A 20,824-nucleotide genomic window follows, 5' to 3' on the forward strand; every position below is an offset into this window, starting at 1 on the left:
TGCCGTTAGCACCCAGAAACATCACAGTATCAACTGTAAGGGCATCAATTAGCAATATCATATAGAAAATACATATACTGCTATACTGCAAGCAAGACAGTGGTTACAAACAGTGGATGGTGCTGTGCTTTTAAACTTTGATACTCCTTATAATTTAATTACAATAAAAGTTAAGTTTTAGAGGGAAGGATAGAGGGATTAGTGCCCTCCGGGCACAACTTTAGTTGGTGTTATCGTAGGTCAGGGGGTCACTGTATTCTAAATATTCGTGAAGTTGTGAAGTGTCGATATTCGCGGTAAAAATTAGCATTTCGAATATTCGCGCTCAGCACTAGACGTCATGAAGGGCGTGGGGGAGATTTATTAAAACCTGTGTAGAGGAAGAGTGGTGCAGTTGCCCATAGCAACCAATCAGATTGCTTCTTTCATTTTTGAAGAGAAAATGAAAGAAGCAATCTGATTGGTTGCCATGAGAAACACAGGTTTTAAAGGGGTTATCCAGGAAAAAACTAAGTGCTCTCTGATGACAAGTGTCTCGGGAAACGCCCAGGTTAGAAGCAAATCCCCATAGCAAACCTCTTTTAATCTGGGCGTTTCCCGAGACACTTGTCATCAGAGAGCACTTAGACAGAAAAGAACAACCTTGACTTCAGAAGCTCATAAGTACTGAAAGGATTAAGATTTTTTTATAGAAGTCATTTACAAATCTGTTTAACTTTCTGGAGCCAGTTGATATATATATATATATATATATATATATATATATATATATATATATATATAAAAAGTTTTTTCCTTGATAACCCCTTTAATAAATCTCCTCATATATTCTGTGAAATGTGTAACAGATGATGTTTGGGTAAAACTAAGCAAATAAATATGCAGAAAAAATAATCCAGCGTAAATAGGTTAATGATGACGCTGATTGTTTATAAAATAATCTTTATTTATAAAAGCGAAGAGAACAATACATAACCCGGCTCCCGCGCACAATATGGACGGTACATTGGTTCCCAGTGACATTTGCCGCTGTTATCCTGTTAGGGGGATAGAGTCTACATGGCTCCTGCTGTTGGACGGTGTAAAAGGCTTTTGTGTATTTTCCCTGCGCCCGATGCGACTGGCGGACCGTATCAAAGGTAACAAACATTGTTACATCTAAGGAAAGTCTCGATCAATATCAGCTTTCATGGGCAGCTATCAATGTGCTGAATCCACTGTCCGGCCTCTGGGAAAAAGCCTTCAAGTATCGGGAAAAAGATGAAATGTAGAATGAGGATCCCGGGGACCTAAGGAGTCCAATACACCTAATAGGAATTCTTCATAAATCATTAATGAAACTGGAAAAAAAAAAAATAAAATAAATTATATACATTTATATGGAACTGTTATATACTGCATGACTGCTACAAATAAAAAAAAAGAAAAGAAATACAAAAAATATCAGTAATAATAATAATAACAATGAAAATAATAATAATAATAATAATACAATGACAACAACATTTGCATACTTAACTGTTACTACACGAAAAAGAAAATAGTTTTTTTTTAAATTAGAAATGACAGAAAGATTAGAAATAATCAGGTAGATAATACTGTAGATAGGAGATAGATAGATATATAGATACAGATATCAACATAAAATGCTATATTGCTACAATGAAAATGAAAAATTGACCTTGCAAGCCTGGTAACTGAATGCACAGAGGCACATTCATAGTGTAGGGTCCGTCCCAATGAGGTCACCATATCGCGGTGGGATGGTACAAACTATTTGGCCAAATGGTGAGCGAAGCACCTCAATTTTTTCATTGTGCAATATAGCATTTCATGGTTTATCTGTATCTAGCAGTGTGCTGCTGTATTCTCCTGCTTGTGTGTATTTAGCCTAGCAGCGTGCACCTGTATGCCGGGTCCATGCAATAGTTTGGTATCAGTATGTGCTGGCCAACTTATCATTTTTAGTTTTATCCTTTTTAGATATATAGATAGATAGATATGAGATAGATATGAGAGATAGATAGATAAATATGAGATAGATAGTTATGAGATAGATAGATAGATAGATATGAGATAGATATGAGAGATAGATAGCTAAATATGAGATAGATAGTTATGAGATAGATAGATGGATAGATAGATATAAGAGCTAGATAGATATGAGATAGGTATGAGATAGAGAGATAAATATATAGATATGAGACAGATAGATAGATAGATAGATAGATAGATAGATATGAGAGAGAGAGAGAGATAGATAGATAGATAGATAGATAGATAGATAGATAGATAGATAGATATGAGATACAAAGATATTAGATAGATAGATAGATGGATAGATATGAGAAATAGATAGATATGAGAGATATATAGATAAATAGATAGCAACAGGAGAATACAGCAGCACACTGCTAGCACAAAGATATAGATAAAACATGAGTATATAGATGAAACATGAGTATATAGATAGAACATGAAAAGCTATACAGCTGTAGTGCAACAAATGAAAATATGAAGTTATGAAATTATGAAGCAGTGAGGTACTTAGCTTGCAAAATTAGATCATGTTTCATCTATATACTTTTTATCTATATCTTTGTGCTAGCAGTGTGCTGCTGTATTCTCCTGTTGCTGAATATTTAGCCCAGTAGCCTGCACCTGTAAGCCAGGTCCATATAATAGTTTGGAATCAATAGTTCTGGCCAACTTATTCTTTGGTTGTATTACACATACGGGGGAGTGGCTACCTCCATGTTGGCTCTTGCACCCCACCCACCTCTATCAGTTGTATATAAGTTGCCTTGGATGTTTCAGATCCTGCAATGCCTGCTGTACTGTTCACACAGAGGCATATTCACAGTGTAGGGTCCATCCCAGAATGAGGTCACCTTACCGTGGTGGGACGGTCCAAGCTATTTGGCCGCCAAATTTGCAAGCTAAGTACCTCACTGTTTCATAATTAAATATTTTCATTTGTTGCACTTCAGCTGTATAGCTTTTCATGTTGTATCTATATACTCATGTTTTATCTATATCCTTGTGCTGGCAGTGTGCTGCTGTATTCTCCTGTTGCTGTATATTTAGCCCAGCAGCCTGCACCTGTAAGCCAGGTCCATATAATAGTTTGGAATCAATAGTGCTGGCCAATTTATTCTTTGGTTGCTTTAGATAAATAGATATATAGATAGATAGATAGATAGATAGATATGAGATAGATATGAGATAGGTAGATAGATATGAGATAGATAGAGAGAGCAAAAATGTATATGATATATTTAGAACAACAGCAATTTAAAGAAAAATAAAATTTAAAACAAAAAACAAACCCTCCTCTTGTTTTGTACAATCGGAGCAGGTAAGACGTACTTCTTCTGTGACAGACTGACCCTCACCTGGATCGGCGCTCGCCTGCGGCGGATGTTGGTAAATAAGTTTCCTTCCTCTATTACATTAAGATTTTACGCACAATATGTACAAATAACGTCCTGTCAGGATCCTCAGAATAGACTGAAACGCGCTAACTTCCCAAAATGTCATTAGAGGCGTGCGGCGAGCCCATTATAAACGAGATAATATCTCCCATCTGCTCATGTCTGTGGTGGAGCGGGGCCGGGGCCGGCTCTATTACATCTGTCTGGGAACTGTACATAATATTTCATTCCTAAAGTGACACAGTGATTTATCACCTCTCAATCAGAGGGAACGTCACCCAGGAATGTGCGAATATACATTAAACAGCAATAAAACCTCCACCTGAAATGCACAGCGCAGAAATGAAGTGTAAATTAGGACATTATCTGAGGCTGAGGAACAGCATTATTTAAAGGGGTACTCCGCCCCTAGACATCTTATCCCCCATCCAAATGATAAGGGATGAGATGTCTGATTGTGCAGCTCCCGGCGTTTGTTTAGAACGCTGGGTGCGGGAGGCGGGGATCACGCCCCTCCCATAGACTTGCATTGGGGGGGCGTGGCCGAACATCACAACCCCGCCCCCCGCTCCAAGGGTTCAGAACAAAATGTTCCAAACGCTGGGGCAGCGGAGTACCGCTTTAAATGGGCTACTCAGTATTGTAGAATTTCTGCAGTATGTACAGACTCGTGTATGGTGTGGGAGTCACGATGTCATCAAGTACGGGGGGGGGGGACTAAGTCGGTACAGTGGTTAGGTAGGTGGTACATGTCTCAGTAACATCCCCACTATGCCAGGAGCAAAGGGTGTCCATCACACTGCCCCCAGACACTTTTATGGTGGACATGGTTCAGCATGGCTGTTCTGACCGGTCAGCGGGTACATGCCCCATACACAGCATGCAGCAGTGGCAGACTGGAGCAGGTGAGTATTTTTACACTACCCAATTAGGGCCACAAACTGGAGTAGGGAGCATAAGTATTTCTATACTAACCAATCTTGGCCACAGACCGGAGCAGGGAGCAGACGAGTATTTTGTACTACCCAATTCAGGCTGCAGACTAGATTGGGAAGAAGGTGAATATTTTTAGACTACCAAATCTGGGCCACAGACTGAAGCAGGAAGCAGGTGAGTATTTTTATATTATACATTCCTGTCTGCAGACTGGAGAGGAGGTGAGTGTTTTTACATTACCCATTCCTTGCCACAGACTGGAGCAGGAAGCAGGCGAATATTTCAACACTACCCAATCTGGGTCATAAACAGGAACAGGTGAGTACTTTTATAGTAAACATTCCTGTCCGCAGACTGGAGAGAAGAGCAGGTGAGTAATTTTATACTACCCAATCTGGCCCACAGACTGAAGCGAGGAGCAGGTAAGTATTTTTAAAATACATCATTCAGGCCACAGACTGGGAGCAGGTGAGTATTTTTATGCTATATATTCCTGTCCACAGACCAGAGCAAGGAGCAGGATAGTATTTTTATACCATCCATTCTTGTACGCAGACTGGAGCGGAGAGTAGGTGAGTATTTTTACAATAACCCAATCCAGGCCACAGACTGGAGCAGGAAGCAGGTGAATATTTAAAAACTACCTAATCTGGGTGACACACTGGAGCAAGCAGGTGAGTGTTTTTACACTACCCAATCTGGGTCATAAACAGGAGCAGGTGAGTACTTTTATAGTAAACATTCCTGTCCGCTGACTGGAGAGGAGAGCAGGTGAGTATTTTTACACTACCCAATCTTGACCACAGACTGAAGCAAGGAGCAGGTAAGTATTTTTACAATACACAACTCAGGCCACATACTGGGAGAAGGGAGAAGGTCAGTATTTTTATACTATACATTCTTGTCCACAGACCAGACCAAGGAGCAGGTGAGTATTTTTATACCATGCATTCTTGTCCGCAGACTGGAGCGGAGAGTAGGTGAGTATTTTTACAATAACCCAATATGGGCCACAGACTGGAGCAGGGAGCAGGTGAGTATAATTACAAGACCCAATCCAAACAACAGACTTTAGCAGGGAGTAGGTGAGTATTTCAACACAACACAATCTGGGCACTAACGCACGCATGTGAGTATTTTTACACTACCCATTCCTGGCCACAGACTGGAGCAGGGAGCAGGTGAGTATTTTTATACTGTACATTCCTATCCGCAGACCAAAGCAAGGTGCAGGTGAGTTTTTTTACACTATCCAATCCAGTATTTTTACAATTCCCAATTGGGACCAGGCACTATAAATTCAGTACAGTATCATACGTAACACCATATATACAGAAGTGTTCAGAGTTGATCAGCCGGATCTTTTTGAGACTCCTGATCTTTTACTGTATTCCAATAATGAGATATTTAAAGTAATGGAATAAAAAAAAGAGTGAAGCTTCTCTTCTAAAACTTGTAGATGAAGCCCCCTGGGATTGAACCACGAGGCGAGAAGATTAAAATATTAACAATCTGAAATCAATTACTGTTGAAAAGCAGAGCGGGTCAATATGTGAGCTGAACCTGATGAAGGCGAGGACAGGAGCTGTCAGGATGGCTCATTACAATCATTTACTGCAACCTCTCTCCTCGCACCTCCGAAATAAATGTCCACATCCAGTTCAACGTGTCCATCTCACAGGGAAGGTGATAATTCCTCTGCGGGTCCCGGATCGTCCTCTTACATAATTATCTGTCTTCTCTTTAGGAAAATATAAAATAAAAAATAACAATTAATAACATCATAAATAATCTAATGTAGCAAAGCTGTGCCTTCAATGTATTCATAGTGATAGTATTCTGAATATTTATATAGGAGTTTAAAGGTGTACTTCACCCCTAGACATCTTATCCCCTGTTATGAGATCTCTGATCGTGGGGGGGGGGGGGGGGGGTCCGGCCGCTGGGACCCCGCGGGATCTCTAAATCTATGTTCTGAATGCTTCAGGTGTCCGTGGTCGTCACGCCACACCACCCGCATTCATGTCTATGGGAGGGGGCGTCACGTCCCCTCCCATAGACATGAATGGAGGTGGCGTGCCGTGATGTCAAAACCATGCACTCCCGATGCTGTAGTCCAGAACACGCCCACTCAGAACATACCCCCTCCCATAGACATGAATGGGCGTGGCGTGACATCACGACCACGGACGCCCGAAGCCGGCGTCCAAAACACGCCCCATCAGAACATGCCCCCTCCCATAGACATGTGCATTCAGAACACCACCCCCTCCCATAGATATGAATGGAGGGGGCATGGAGTGATGTCACAACCACAGCTGCCAGAAGACTGCATTCAGAACATAAATGTTTAGAATGCAGGTGCCGGCCTGCAGATCGCGGGGGGTCCCAGCAGTCGAACCCCCACAATCACGCATCTTATCCCCTATCCTTTGTGTAGGGGATAAGATGTCTAGGGGCGGAGTACAATTTTTTTCCCCAAACCAACTGATTCCAGAAAGTTAAACAGATTTGTAAATTATTTAAATAAAAAAATCGGGATCCCGGGTTTGCAGCCATTTAGCTGGACTCCCTTGATAAAGTCAGCGTGAGCTGGCGAAACGTCGGGGGGCGGATGGCTAGCAACTTATTTTAATTAGCGACCATAAAGCCAGCATGTAAATCAATACATATGTGAGTCCATAGCTTAAAAGCTATCCCAAAATAGTGGAAGTCTGATATATCAGAGGACTCACAGATAGCACCAGCTGAGCAGCGGACGTGTTTTTAAATGTGCACCAAACACTTATCTTGTCTTCTATTTCATTTAAGAGATACAATAAAGCATTGAAGTTTTAAACAGGGGGATTTTTAGTTTTAGGGTTAACCCTTTTGGGGGAGCACCCCTAAAAGTTGTTGATTGTACCTTTTGCCCTGGAATCCCCGGGGGACTTGTTGATTATATATCCCTGGTGTATACGGCCATGTTGTATATACTGGTACAAGACACATCTTATTACCGTGGACAAATTTTCTCTGGAACAAAAAATTACATGTTGGAAAGCAAACTCCCTGTTAGCGGCAAACAAAGAAACATTAGTCATTCTCCTTGGACAGGATTCCTCTCCTCACGTTGCGCGCGGCTCAGACAAGCAGGTGTTTTGTTCCCGTGTTTATACTCTGATTGTCAATTTGTGTCCTAGTCTATTTATTTATTTATAAATGTATTTATTTATTTTTATCTCCCGCAGTGAATTGTTGATCAGGACTTAATAAGATGCTATTAATCTCCTCTCAAATTAAATTTATTGTCTTCAAATTGCGCCACAATTTTCCTGCTGGATGTGTCTGATGGTGAAGACTTACCCAAGCAGAATACCCCGATGACCTATTAGGGGATTTATGGAGGTTTTTATTTTTTTTTCTCTCTTTTTCCTTCTGGACAATTTAGATTATTATGACTTTATAAATTGAGAAATATTTATATCAGCAATTATGTTGGTTTACTGGAATATGATTTCTACTGCAACAAAATGATCTTAAAGATGCAAATATTTCCTTATTTTTCTTAGGTAGAAATTTATCTTCAATATGTATATTTTTGTCTATTCTTTATCTTTCCATTCAATGATTTGTGCAACTCTATCTATCTATCTATTCATCTTTCCAGGGCCAGTTTTAGGCTTAGCGTGGCCCTAGGCAAAATCAAAAGAGGGGCCCCAAAAAGTCGTAATAGTGCACTAACCAGATTTGCACATTTTTGGTCACTTCAAATACCATAAAAAATATCTAAAAAGCAATTGAAAAGTCCCATCAAAACAAAAATGTTACCGATAAAAACTACAAATCACAGCACAAAAAATGACCCTCATACATCCTCATATAAAGAAAAATAAGAGTTATAGGGATCAGTATAGTACAATTTTATATTTTTGTATAGTTCCCCCACATTTGGTTGGCAGTATAGTTCCCCCACATTTGGTTGGCAGTATAGTTCCCCCCATTAGGTTGGCAGTATGGTTCCCCCACATTAAGTTGTTGTTCCCCCACATTAGGTTTGCAGTATAGTTCCCCCACATTAGGTTGTAGTTCCCCCACATTAGGTTGGCAGAACAGTTCCCCCCACATTAGGTTGGCAGTATAGTTCCCCCCACATTAGGTTGGCAGTAGAGTTCCCCCACATTACGTTGGCAGTACAGTTCCCCCACATTAGGTAGGCAGTATAGTTCCCCCACATTAGGTTGGCAGTACAGTTCCCCCACATTAGGTAGGCAGTATAGTTCCCCCACATTAGGTTGGCAGTATGGTTCCCCCACATTAGGTAGGCAGTAGAGTTCCCCCACATTAGGTTGGCAGTAGAGTTCCCCCACATTACGTTGGCAGTATAGTTCCCCCGATTTAGGTTTGCAGTATGTTCCCCCACATTAGGTTGGCAGTATAGTTCCCCCCACATTAGGTTGGCAGTACAGTTCCCCCACATTAGGTAGGCAGTATAGTTCCCCCACATTAGGTTGGCAGTATGGTTCCCCCACATTAGGTTGGCAGTATAGTGCCCCCACATTAGGTTGGCAGTATGGTTCCCCCACATTTGGTTGGCAGTATGGTTCCCCCACATTAGGTTGGAAGTATGGTTCCCCCCACATTAGGTTGTTGTTCCCCCACATTAGGTTCGCAGTATAGTTCCCCCACATTAGGTTGTAGTTCCCCCACATTAGGTTGGCAGTACAGTTCCCCCCACATTAGGTTGGCAGTACAGTTCCCCCACATTAGGTTGGCAGTATAGTTCCCCCACATTAGGTTTTCAGTATGTTCCCCCACATTAGGTTGGCAGTACATTTCCCCCACATTAGGTTGGCAGTATAGTTCCCCACATTAGGTTGGCAGTACATTTCCCCCACATTAGGTTGGCAGTATATTTCCCCACATTAGGTTGGCAGTACATTTCCCCCACATTAGGTTGGCAGTATGTTCCCCCACATTAGGTTGGCAGTACATTTCCCCCACATTAGGTTGGCAGTATGTTCCCCCACATTAGGTTGGCAGTACAGTTCCCCCACATTAGGTTGGCAGTATGTTCCCCCACATTAGGTTGGCAGTATAGTTCCCCCCACATTAGGTTGGCAGTATAGTTCGCCACATTAGGTTGGCAGTATAGTTCCCCACATTAGGTTGGCAGTATAGTTCCCCACATTAGGTTGGCAGTATAGTCCCCTGCTCATTACTCCCCCCTCTCCCCCTACTTTTTCTATTTTTCATATTTCCTTACCTGGCCACGCTCGGCAGGCTCAGGTAATGCGGCGGGTCTTGTGGGCTGTGTGGATAATATGACGAGTGATGTCTCCTGCAGGCTCCTCTGTGCGGCGTCAGGGACATCACTCATCATTCATCAAATGATGAGTGACGTCCCTGACGCCACGCAGAGGAGCCTGCATGAGACATCACTCATCAAATTATCCACACGGCCCACAAGACCCGCCGCATTACCTGAGCCTGCCGAGCATGGCCAGGTAAGGAAATATGAAAAATAGAAAAAGCAGGAGAAGTGTCCGGGCCCGCCGCTGGTCACTATTTTAAAGTGGCTGCGGCCGGCTGCTAAACAGTTGCCCCCCCCCCCTACTGAGCAGCCGGCAGGGGGCCCCCCGGCGGATGGGGGCCCTAGGCAATTGCCTGGTTTGCCCCGCCCTAACGCCAGCCCTGTATCTATCTATCTATCTTTCCCATATCTATGTATCTATCTTATGTGATAACCTGGGGGTGTAGGGTATGGGGAGTGTAGCTGTGCAGTGTTTTTCTTTTTTTTTCTTTTAGGAGTTCTGCTTAGTTTTGGAACAAGATATATTCTCCAAAATTCAAACCAATTTCTCGACAATTTGGGGAATTAAAGTGCTATGGGCTTATCTGCAACAAATCCGAATCCTCTTGGAAAAGATCCCCTTATTCTAGACCGGACTGTCCTCTGATGGATTTGCAATTTCCTTACATCCTATTAGAGACATTTTTTAAAAACGTCCTAAATGTTACTTAGACTAGGCAGTCTAAGATTGCGCCAATTCTTTTCACCAGTGACGCTATTTGAAAATCTAAAGTATATTCAACTGTCAAATTAGTCTTCACCACATGTGAGATGGTGTAGTTGAAGATTTTTAATTTTTTTTGGTGCAGATTTATGCGATGCCCCCTCGCTAGTCAAATTATTTATTTACTTATTTATTTATTTATGTATTTAAAAAAAAAAATAGGTGCACATGGTGCAAATAAGGCAAAATTCTTTAGTAAATTCTTTTGAACATAATGTATTATTTCCTTTGTCTTCCAGATTCTACTGAATTTTTTGGTGCTTTAAAGGGGTACTCTACCCCTAGACATCTTATCCCCTATCCAAAGGATAGGGAATAAGATGTCTGATCTCGGGGGTCCCGCCACTGGGGACCCCCGCAATATAGCATGCGGCACCCACCTGTTTCTGCTCCCGAAGCGCTGGAAGGTCTGGGTCCCGACCACTGGAACGGAAGTCCGTGACGTCACGACTCCGCCCTCGTGTGACGTCACGCCCCATCCCCTCAATGCAAGTCTATGGGAGGGGGCGTGACAGCCCTATAGACTTGCATTGAGGGGACGGGGCGTGACATCACACACGGGGGGGGGGGGGGGGTTGGAGTCATGACATCACAGACTTCCGTTACGGTGGTCGGGACCCAGACACTCCAGCGCTTACGGACAAGAAACTGGTGGGTGCTGCATGCTATATTGCGGGGGTCCCCAGTGGCGGGTCCCCCGAGATCAGACATCTTATCCCCTATCCTTTGGATAGGGGATAAGATGTCTAGGGGTGGAGTACCCCTTTAAAATGGTGAAATGTATCCATGTATGGTGAAATATAAATTTTTGGGTTCTTTAAAATGGTGAAATGTATTGTATCTGGCAGAGTTCTGTTAAGAAAAAGACTGGATAGAGTTAAGATCCTGTTTCTTACTGTAGTCAAGTGATACATGAGAAAACATCTCTGCTTTAGGTTAACAAGAACCAGATGGAAGGAAGCTTTCCGCTCCACAATGAGGTTTGCCGTATAAATAAGGACGCACTTGTTTCTGTTAAGGTCTACGGATTGAAATATAAATTCCATTTGGAAAACAACATATGCTGTAGGACGTCTCCCATCGAGCGTTCGCTGATGACTCCCAACCATACAGGAGTGAGTCGTCTGATGCGCTCATCTAGTACATTACCTAATATCTCCAAATGGCTTCAGATTGTCTTAAGAATTGAAAACTGAGGAATAAAACTGAAAATCCAACAGCTAGAAAGTGAAAACAGAACATTAGGATTTGATGTTCTACATTGGAAATTTCTCCCGAGGCTGAGACTCGCACCGTAACGCGGTCAGGGTAGAGTTGTAGCTTTATGGCAAATGTAACGCCATCATTGGTAACCAAAAGACCATGGAGAGGAAAAACAAGAACAGATATCACAAACTTACCTACCCTTGCACCCATGGCACTTTAGGGTTCTGTGTGGTACCATTGGGAGAATGCCTGTGTTAGGCCCCTTTCACACTGACGTTGCTCCCCGTCGAGAACGGACGGGGAGCAATGGGCAACACCGAGTCCTGGCGGCTCCCATTTACAATTATGAGGGCCACCAGGCACCATTGTTTTTTGACTGGGATAGCGGGAGAAAAAGACAGCACAAGCAGTGCGGCAGTGTGAAAGAAACCTTACGCTGGCAAAAGCCCTGCTAAGCACAGAAGTGCTCGTCAAAACAGAAGGCGGGGCAGGCCACCCAAGAAGGATTGATGCCAGCATACCGGCGCTCTATTTGAACAGAGGCATTTTTTTTATTGGTATAGCTGTCTCACTAGTGTTTCTACCCGGTTTTGATATTGTTTCCTAGACTTGAACCCTCTGCTTGGACTTCTGACCTTTTTACTGTCTGCTGCTTGGAGATTGACATTCTCTCCTGGTTCAACCCTGCCTGTTATCTACTCTTCTCTCTTTTCTCTAACACATCTGTTCAGTTATGACCTGGTCTGTTTGACTTCCCTTATAGGTTTTTACTAGTGCACTTAGGCAGTGTATGGATCGTTGTCAAGTTGGGGGCCACCAGATAGGGCGGAGAAGCCAAGTAGGTAGGGATAGCGGTATGACGTGAGTTTAGGACTACTCACTTAGTTATTACCTGGTCTGTCTGACTTCCCCTATTAGTTTTTCCTAGTGCACTTAGTCAGTGTAGGGATCGTTGTCAAGTACGGGGCCACCAGATAGGTTGGATAATCCAAATAGGACGGGACAGTGGTTTGATGCGAGCTTAGGGTGACACTGTCTTGTGTTCAGTTATGACCTGGTCTGTCTGATTTGCTCTATTAGTTTTTACCAGTGCACTTAGTCAGTGTAGGGGTCGTTGTCAAGTTAAGGCCACCAAATAGGTCAGATAATCCAAGTTGGTTGGGACAGTGGTTTGAGGTGAGATCAAGGCTACACTGAAATCTATTAAATCTTGGAGCTAACATAGATTTAATGGGGTACTCTGCTGGAATTTATTTTTTTTTTTAAATCAACTTGTGATAGAAAGTTAAACAGATTTGTAAATTAATTCAATTTAAAATATGAATCCTTCCAGTACTTATCAGTTGCTGTATACTACAGACGAAGTTCTTTTCTTTTTGAATTTCCTTTCCTTCTGACCACAGTGCTCTCTGCTGACACCTCTGTCCATATCAGGAACTGTCCAGAGCAGGATAGGTTTGCTATGGGGATTTGCTCCTACTCTGGACAGTTCTGAAATTGCCTAAAACAACAACACTATACAGTCCTACTAGGCTGAGAAGAGAAAAGGAATAAATGAAAAGGATATACGGTAGAATAAGTCAGATGTGGTCTAAAATTATTTATTATTTATTTATTAATAATTATGCTACGGTTTCTTATGCAGGGCCCTTGTATTGGACATAAAATAGACAATTTAAATAAGTGCAATAAAAATGGCATTAATAAAATCACGAGATACAAAAGTGTGTATCAACAGCACGACCCATCAAAGAGACATCGCTAATACGGTAAGTAATTGTTTACCTTTTGGGGAACATGAACTAGTTGTTTGCTATTTAATCAAGTTCAGGATTTTTTTTTAATAATGCCAAATTAATTATTGGTTAAAGGGGTACTCCGGCGCTAAGACATCTTATCCTCTATCCCCGCTCTGGGGACTGATTCTAACAGGGTGCGGCGTGGAAGATCACGGGGGTCCCCAGCGGCGGGACCCCCGCGATCAGACATCTTATCCCCTAACCTTTGCTGGAGTACCCCTTTAACCAATAATATATTTTCAGACCACATCTGACTTATTCTACCGTATATCCTTTCCTTTATTCCATTTCTGTTCTCAACCTAGTAGGATTGAATAGTATTGTTGTTTTAGGTATAATTATCTGACACGTATGGTAGTGTGTAACACAGTATCCTCGGTTGGGATATTTTCTCGACCCTTTTTTCTGCACAGTTCCTAAAATGGACAGAGGTGTCAGCAGAGAGCACTGTGATCAGACAGAAAGGAAATTCAAAAAGAAAAGAACTTCCTGTGGAGCATACAGCAGCTGATAAGTACTGGAAGGATTAAGATTTTTAAACAGAAGTAATTTACAAATCTGTTTAACTTTCTGGCACCAGTTCATTAAAAAAAAAAATGTTTTTCCAGTGGAGTACCCCTTTAAGTTATAACTACTAATATTCACTTGTTTACCATGCTCCTGCTCACTTAGAGAGCGCGGGGCTAAGTGACAAATAGTTACCGCCATATGCAAACTACCGCCATATGCAAAAGGTTTGCATATGGCGGTAGTTTGTGCAGTAATTTTGAAACTTTTTGTTGTTTATGCCAGGCAAAGGGATGATGGCATGGGTATGGTGGCATAAAAATTCAGAGCAAAAAAAAAGGGTTTCGGAAAATGCACCAACATTTTTAATATATAAATGCGACATATTTGACATCAGCATAAGCGAAAAGCAACGCAGTAGAAAAAATGGTGTAAAAAATATGAGCAATTAGAAATCCCCCATTTGTGCTTTTAACATACATTTTCAGTTTGTTCCATTGTTTTTATGCATTCTTGAGAGCAAGAGTTGCATACGTAGTTTAAAGGGGTATTCCAGGAAAAAACTTTATATATATATATATATATATATATATATATATATATATATATATATATATATATATATATATATATATCAACTGGCTCCAGAAAGTTAAACAGATTTGTAAATTACTTCTATTAAAAAATCTTAATCCTTCCAATAAGTATCAGCTGCTGAAGTTGAGTTGTTCTTTTCTGTCTGGCAACAGTGCTCTCTGCTGACATCTCTGCTTGTCTCGGGAACTGCACAGAGTAATAGAGGTTTGCTATAGGGATTTGCTTCTACTCTGGACAGTTCCCGAGACACGTGTCATCAGAGAGTACTTAGACAGAAAAGAACAACTCAACTTTAGCAGCTCATAAGTACTGAAAGGATTAAGATTTTCTTTAATAGATAAATAGAAGTAATTTACAAATCTGTTTAACTTTCTGGAGCCAGTTGATATATGTATATATATATATATATATATATATATATATATATATATATATATATTAATAATAAAAATACTATTAATCATAATAATAATATAAATGATTCTAATTAGAGATGAGCGAACTTACAGTAAATTCGATTCGTCACGAACTTCTCAGCTCGGCAGTTGATGACTTTATCCTGCATTAATGAGTTCATCTTTCAGGTGCTCCCGTGGGCTGGAAAAGGTGGATACAGTCCTAGGAGACTATTTCCTAGGACTGTATCCACCTTTTCCAGCCCACCGGAGCACCTGAAAGCTGAACTCATTAATGCAGGATAAGTCATCAACTGCCGAGCCGAGAAGTTCGTGACGAATCGAATTTACTGTAAGTTCGCTCATCTCTAATTATAATAATGTTATAATAATAATGTTGTTATTATCATAATTATTACTATTAATAAAAATGATACTACTACTTGTTTATACAATAATAATAATAATAAAAATAGTAATAATAATAATAATAATAATAAAAATAGTAATAATAATAATAATAATAGTAATATAAATGATGCTAATAAATAATTTTCCCAATTTAATGTATGAATGCCTAGAAACATCATGTGACTACTTCCAGCACTTCCTGTCCACAGAGGACTCCTTAAAGGGGTACTCCGCCCCAAGACATCTTATCCCCTATCCTTCGGATAGGGGATAAGATGTCTTGGGGCGGAGTACCCCTTTAAGGCAGTTTTTCCCAACCAGGGTGTCTCCAGCTGTTGTAAAACTACAACTCCCTGACGATGGTTGTCCGGGCATGCTGGGAGTTGTAGTTTTTGAAACAGCTGGAGGCCCCCTGGCTGGGAAACACTGTATGAAAGCATGGAATGCCAGCCTATAATAGTATTTCCTTCTCTTTAGAACTAAAAAAAAAGTATAGCATTAACCCTTTCTGTACCCCAGTTAGGACTGAGTACAGATAATTCCTTACAATAAGGGAATGGAACTGATAAGAAGATAATCGGAAGACAGGAGACAAATGTTATCAATATTCCCTCTCGAGCCTCGGACGGATATATTTGTATTATTGGATTTATGGAAGCCGAAATGTATATATTTAAATTCAGCTCTAATATCCCATCCCAGTTGTATATTGAATCAGATGGCTGAAGATCTACGGAGATTCTTACTAAAGGAGACTCGGAGTGAATTATCCTATTTAGCACTTAGCGGTTTTATTGTTATGGGGCGGTAGAAATTTGTCTCTCTGTATGAGGAAGCGGGATGTGAGGCTTTATTATCCGAATCTTCACTATATTATCCCATCCAGGATGGAGCGATGCTTAGATTAGGCCAGATAGTCATAATAATAGAGCGCGAGATGAACAACGAGCGATGTGATAGGGGTAGATCAAATATCTGCCAATGAAGTTGGTATGGGACACATCACCTATTACTACTGCAGGGGGCGCCAAGGGCACCTATAGCCTGGAGTGCGGCCTCCAAACCCACACAAAGTGCCTAAAGCTATGGAAATGCAATAAAGGATGCACCGAAATGTCTTTGTATTTTGGCGTAAGGTTTTTTGGCCATCATATTGAAAGGGCGGTGTCCATGGTAAGTCTTATGTTTCTTTTTTTATTTTACTTATGCGGGATTACCAGTTATGATTAGAGATGAGCGAAATTCGATTCGTCACGAACTTCTCGGCTCGGCAGTTGATGACTTTTCCTGCATATATTAGTTCAGCTTTCAGGTGCTCCGGTGGGCTGGAAAAGGTGGATACAGTCCTAGGAAAGAGTCTCCTAGGACTGTATCCACCTTTTCCAGCCCAGCGGAGCACCTGAAAGCTGAACTAATTTATGCAGGAAAAGTCATCAACTGCCGAGCCGAGAAGTTTGTGACGAATCGAATTTACTGTAAGTTCGCTCATCTCTAGTTATGATATAATGATATAAAAAAACAACGACCTCCAGACCAGTGGATAGTACGGCGCTGAGGGAGCAGGCAACAGTTTAAGCAATCAACTTTATTCCCAACATGCAACGCGTTTCGCGCTAGTGCGCTTCATCAGGCATATGCCTGATGAAGCGCACTAGCGCGAAACGCGTTGCATGATGGGAATAAAGCTGATTGCTTCAACTGTATCCTGGTCCCTCAGCGCCCTACTATCCACTGGTCTGGAGGTCGTTGGTTTTTTCTATTGCTTTTATTGTGGAGTGGCAGCAGAGGGATCTGCTTCATGCTATCATCCACGTTGTGCTGGCATTTGCACAACTTACATTGGTAAGCGCTCTATCATCGCTAGCGTTTCCACATATGTTATTTATTGCACCATGGAGCGCTCCTTTTTGTCTTTTTTTATGATATAATGATAACATTTCTCTATACTCTGTCAGGAGTTATTTATGCTAAATGAGTCTCTGTGTGGTGTCCACCTAGTGGTTCTAAAGGGGTACTCCGGTGGAAAACTTTTTTTTTTTTTATCAACTGGTGCCAGAAAGTTAAACAGATTTGTAAATGACTTCTATTAAAAAATCTTCATCCTTCCAGTACTTATTAGCTGCTGAATACTACAGAGGAAATTCTTTTCATTTTGGAACACAGAGCTCTCTGCTGACATCATGACCACAGTGTTCTCTTCTGACATCTCTGTCCATTTTAAGAACTGTCCAGAGTAGAAGAAAATCCCCATAGCAAACATATGCTGCTCTGGGCAGTTCCTAAAATGGACAGAGATGTCAGCAGAGAGCACTGTGCTCGTGATGTCAGCAGAGAGCTCTGTGTTCCAAAAAGGAAAGAATTTCCTCTGTAGTATTCAGCAGCTAATAAGTACTGGAAGGATAAAGATTTTTTAATAGAAGTAATTTACAAATCTGTTTAACTTTCTGGCACCAGTTGCAAAAAAAGTTTGCCACCGGAGTACCCCTTTAAGTGTTTTGTTAGCAGGCTGCAATGATGTATTGAAATTATATAATTGAAATTGGAAACACTTTGGGTGGAAATCACCGTAAATGCCTAGCAGACGTTTTAAAGTCTATGAAATGTTTTCTTGATCAACCAAAGAGGTACTCCAGGAAAGAGCATATATATATATATATATATATATATATATATATATATATATATATATATATATATATATATATATATACAAAGCCCCACACTACTCCCTGTAAACCATCCTGCCTGATATGCATGGCTCATGTGGCCTCTGTTGTCTTCTCTGTCTGCATGATATTCTTTGCCATCCTTCTCTCCTCTTGCCTACATCTCCCAGCAATCATTGCAGCTCTTTTCTGCCAGCCCCCACCCTCCTGCTCTGAGCAGCAGAGAGAGATTCAGTGTCTGATTGACTGAGGCTGCACACACTTCTCAGTACTAAAGAGAGCATCACATATCAGTGCAGAGCAGAAACCATGTGGTCTGTGTCTCTCAGGAGGGTGGGGACAGCTTACAGAGAGGGATTTGGACAGAGACAAAGTGGATGGTTGGATGATGTCATAATGACATAATGACATTGTCATTCCCTCACTTCATGCATGTAAGTGACAACCAAAGAGGGGAAACTGTTCTATATTAGTGTTGCTCGCGAATATTCGCAATTCGAATATTATTCGCGAATATCGCATATTCGCGAATTCGCGAATTTCGCGAATATAGCGCTATATATTCGTAATTACGAATATTCGTTTTTTTTTTTTTGTTTTTTTTTTTCACAGTACACATCACAGTGATCATCCCTCTCTGCTTCCAGCTTGTGTGGTGTAAAGAAGGCTGTAATACTACTGTGTGAGACTGGCGTGCGAAAATTCGCATATGCGAAAATTCTCATATGCGAAACTTCGCATATACGAAAATTAACGTAAGCTAATTTTCGCATATGCGAATTTCCACATATACTAATTTTCGCATGCACGGATTTTCGTATACGCGAAAATAAAACGAGAATATAACGAGTATGCGAATATTCGCGAATATATGACGAATATTCGTCCATATATTCGCGAATATTCGCGAATTCGAATATGGCCTATGCCGCTCAACACTATTCTATATAACTAATAAATTATATTTAGACAATTAAATAGGTTGATGAGAGGTAAAGGATGGGCAATGGGTTTAGTTTACAATGTACCCCTTTAAGGACAACAGTGAAAACTGTACATCCTGGTGCTCTGGTACTTAATGAGCAAGGGGTGTACATTTACGCCCTGAGCGGCATTCTGTCTATGAATCGAGCACAGGAGCTGCACTTGCTTTATAGATTGTAAGTGATGGCTGTTTTAGAAAAAAACAATAATGCTTCTATATGTTTCTCACTCGGTCATGAAGATTCTTTACATGTTTTTTTTTATGTGTCTGTATTTTCAAGTAGAGAAAAGAACAGACATGGTCGCACATCCACAACATGCACAATGATTTAAGGCTTCTCAGCAAAATTTATTAAAGTAACAGGTCGTTATTGTACTTTATGATCATGAAGTGATAGCCCACTCGCCACGTCACGGCCACCTGTAAGTAGCGGGTCCCTAGCATCCCTAGCATAAAAGGGTGCCGTATTGAGTAGCGACCACCTCCGCCGCAACACCAGTGCCCACAGGGGGAACGACCCAATGGCAGAGCAGCCCCAATGCCGCTCGAACCAGTCCATGGGCCGCGCCTCCCCATAGACACGGTGCCGCGGCAGCAATGGATGCCACACAGCACCGCACCAGAGTGAGCAGGTGTAAAAGCTCACTTACCATGTGCTCACAGTCAAAGATTGGGAGGCTGCAAGAAAAAAAGGGTCCTTTGTGCCTTCCTGACAATTTAAATAGAAGGGGGGTGAGGAGGAGGGGCAGAGTGCAGACCAAGTAAAAAAAAAAAAGAGGGAGATAGAAAACACAATGTGAATTCAAGTAGAGAAAAAAACAGACATGGTTGCACATCCACAGCACTAATGCTGCACTGTGCGGCGTCCATTGCTGCCGTGGCGCTGTGTCTGTAGGGAGGCTGTCGCTGTGACCCACTGGTCCTGGTGTTCCTTCTCCACAGTCTGTGTTTCTGGTGTCCCCTGTTTGTCATGTGATCCCTTTTTATCCCTTTTGCATCCATCTGCCTACTGGTGGCTATACAAGAGACTGCAACATGGGTTTACTCACCTGTAGACTCCGTGTTCTGGTCTAGTCAACACTACCATAACAGCAGTGAAGAGGATCCCCGCAGTCTGTCCTGAGACTCTTTCATGTAATAAAAGTGTATTCCGATGTTCTTGACTGATATATTGCTGGGACTGGTAAAAAAAATAAAAATAAAAATAAAACCTGATACTTACCCACCTCTGATTCTCTGCTGTTCCTGCTGTTGCCCCCACTGTAGTTCCTTCTGGTCCCTTACCACTCTTCTCTTCTTCCGGCTTCCTAGGCAAAAGACCTACGCAGCCTATTCATGTCCGCAGCAGTGTCTCATCTTGACCAGTGATTGGCTGAGCAGGTAGGTCCTTCGCCAACCTTTCATCTCAGGAGAAATGGGCGACCAAAATACCTACAATGGGGCCTGCAAGGGTTATGGAAACCAGGGGTAAGTAAGTATCTTTTTTTTTTTTTTATACCGGCCCCAACAATTAATTAATTCTTTTTTATTGTTTGTTTCCCTCATTTGCACTCTTATGCATCAATAAACATATGAAAACACAGCAGCAGTTTGATATCACATAGTGCCAAAAGACCGTCTCAACTCCATGTTAGAGCATCAAATCCACCTACAACTTTTTTCTTTATCCATTTGTGAATATGAAGTTTAAAGGAGTACTCCGCCCCTAGACATCTTATCCCCTATCCACGGGACCCTCGCAATCTCGGCTGCAGCACCCCAGACATCCGGTGCACGGAGCAAACTTTGCTCCATGCCGGGTGACTGGTGATGCGGGGCGGTGTGACATCATG

At 41.6% G+C, this 20,824-nt stretch overlaps 1 long non-coding RNA gene across 2 annotated transcripts; it reads right to left on the reverse strand.

The window, feature by feature from the left end:
* Window positions 1–967: 967 nt before the first annotated feature.
* LOC130275285 (uncharacterized) lies at window positions 968–20,432 on the reverse strand. Of its 2 annotated transcripts, none has more exons than XR_008844720.1 (3): window positions 20,215–20,432; window positions 6,006–6,111; window positions 968–1,340 (listed from the first exon to the last, which is right to left on the reverse strand). It is a non-coding gene; the product is annotated as an uncharacterized LOC130275285 (long non-coding RNA). The 2 variants fall into 2 exon arrangements; XR_008844721.1 differs by having other exon boundaries at window positions 5,897–6,111.
* Between the last annotated feature and the right edge of the window lie 392 nt (window positions 20,433–20,824).

The sequence above is a fragment of the Hyla sarda genome, chromosome 6, assembly GCF_029499605.1.
Source record: "Hyla sarda isolate aHylSar1 chromosome 6, aHylSar1.hap1, whole genome shotgun sequence".
In the NCBI taxonomy this organism is placed as follows: domain Eukaryota; kingdom Metazoa; phylum Chordata; class Amphibia; order Anura; family Hylidae; genus Hyla; species Hyla sarda.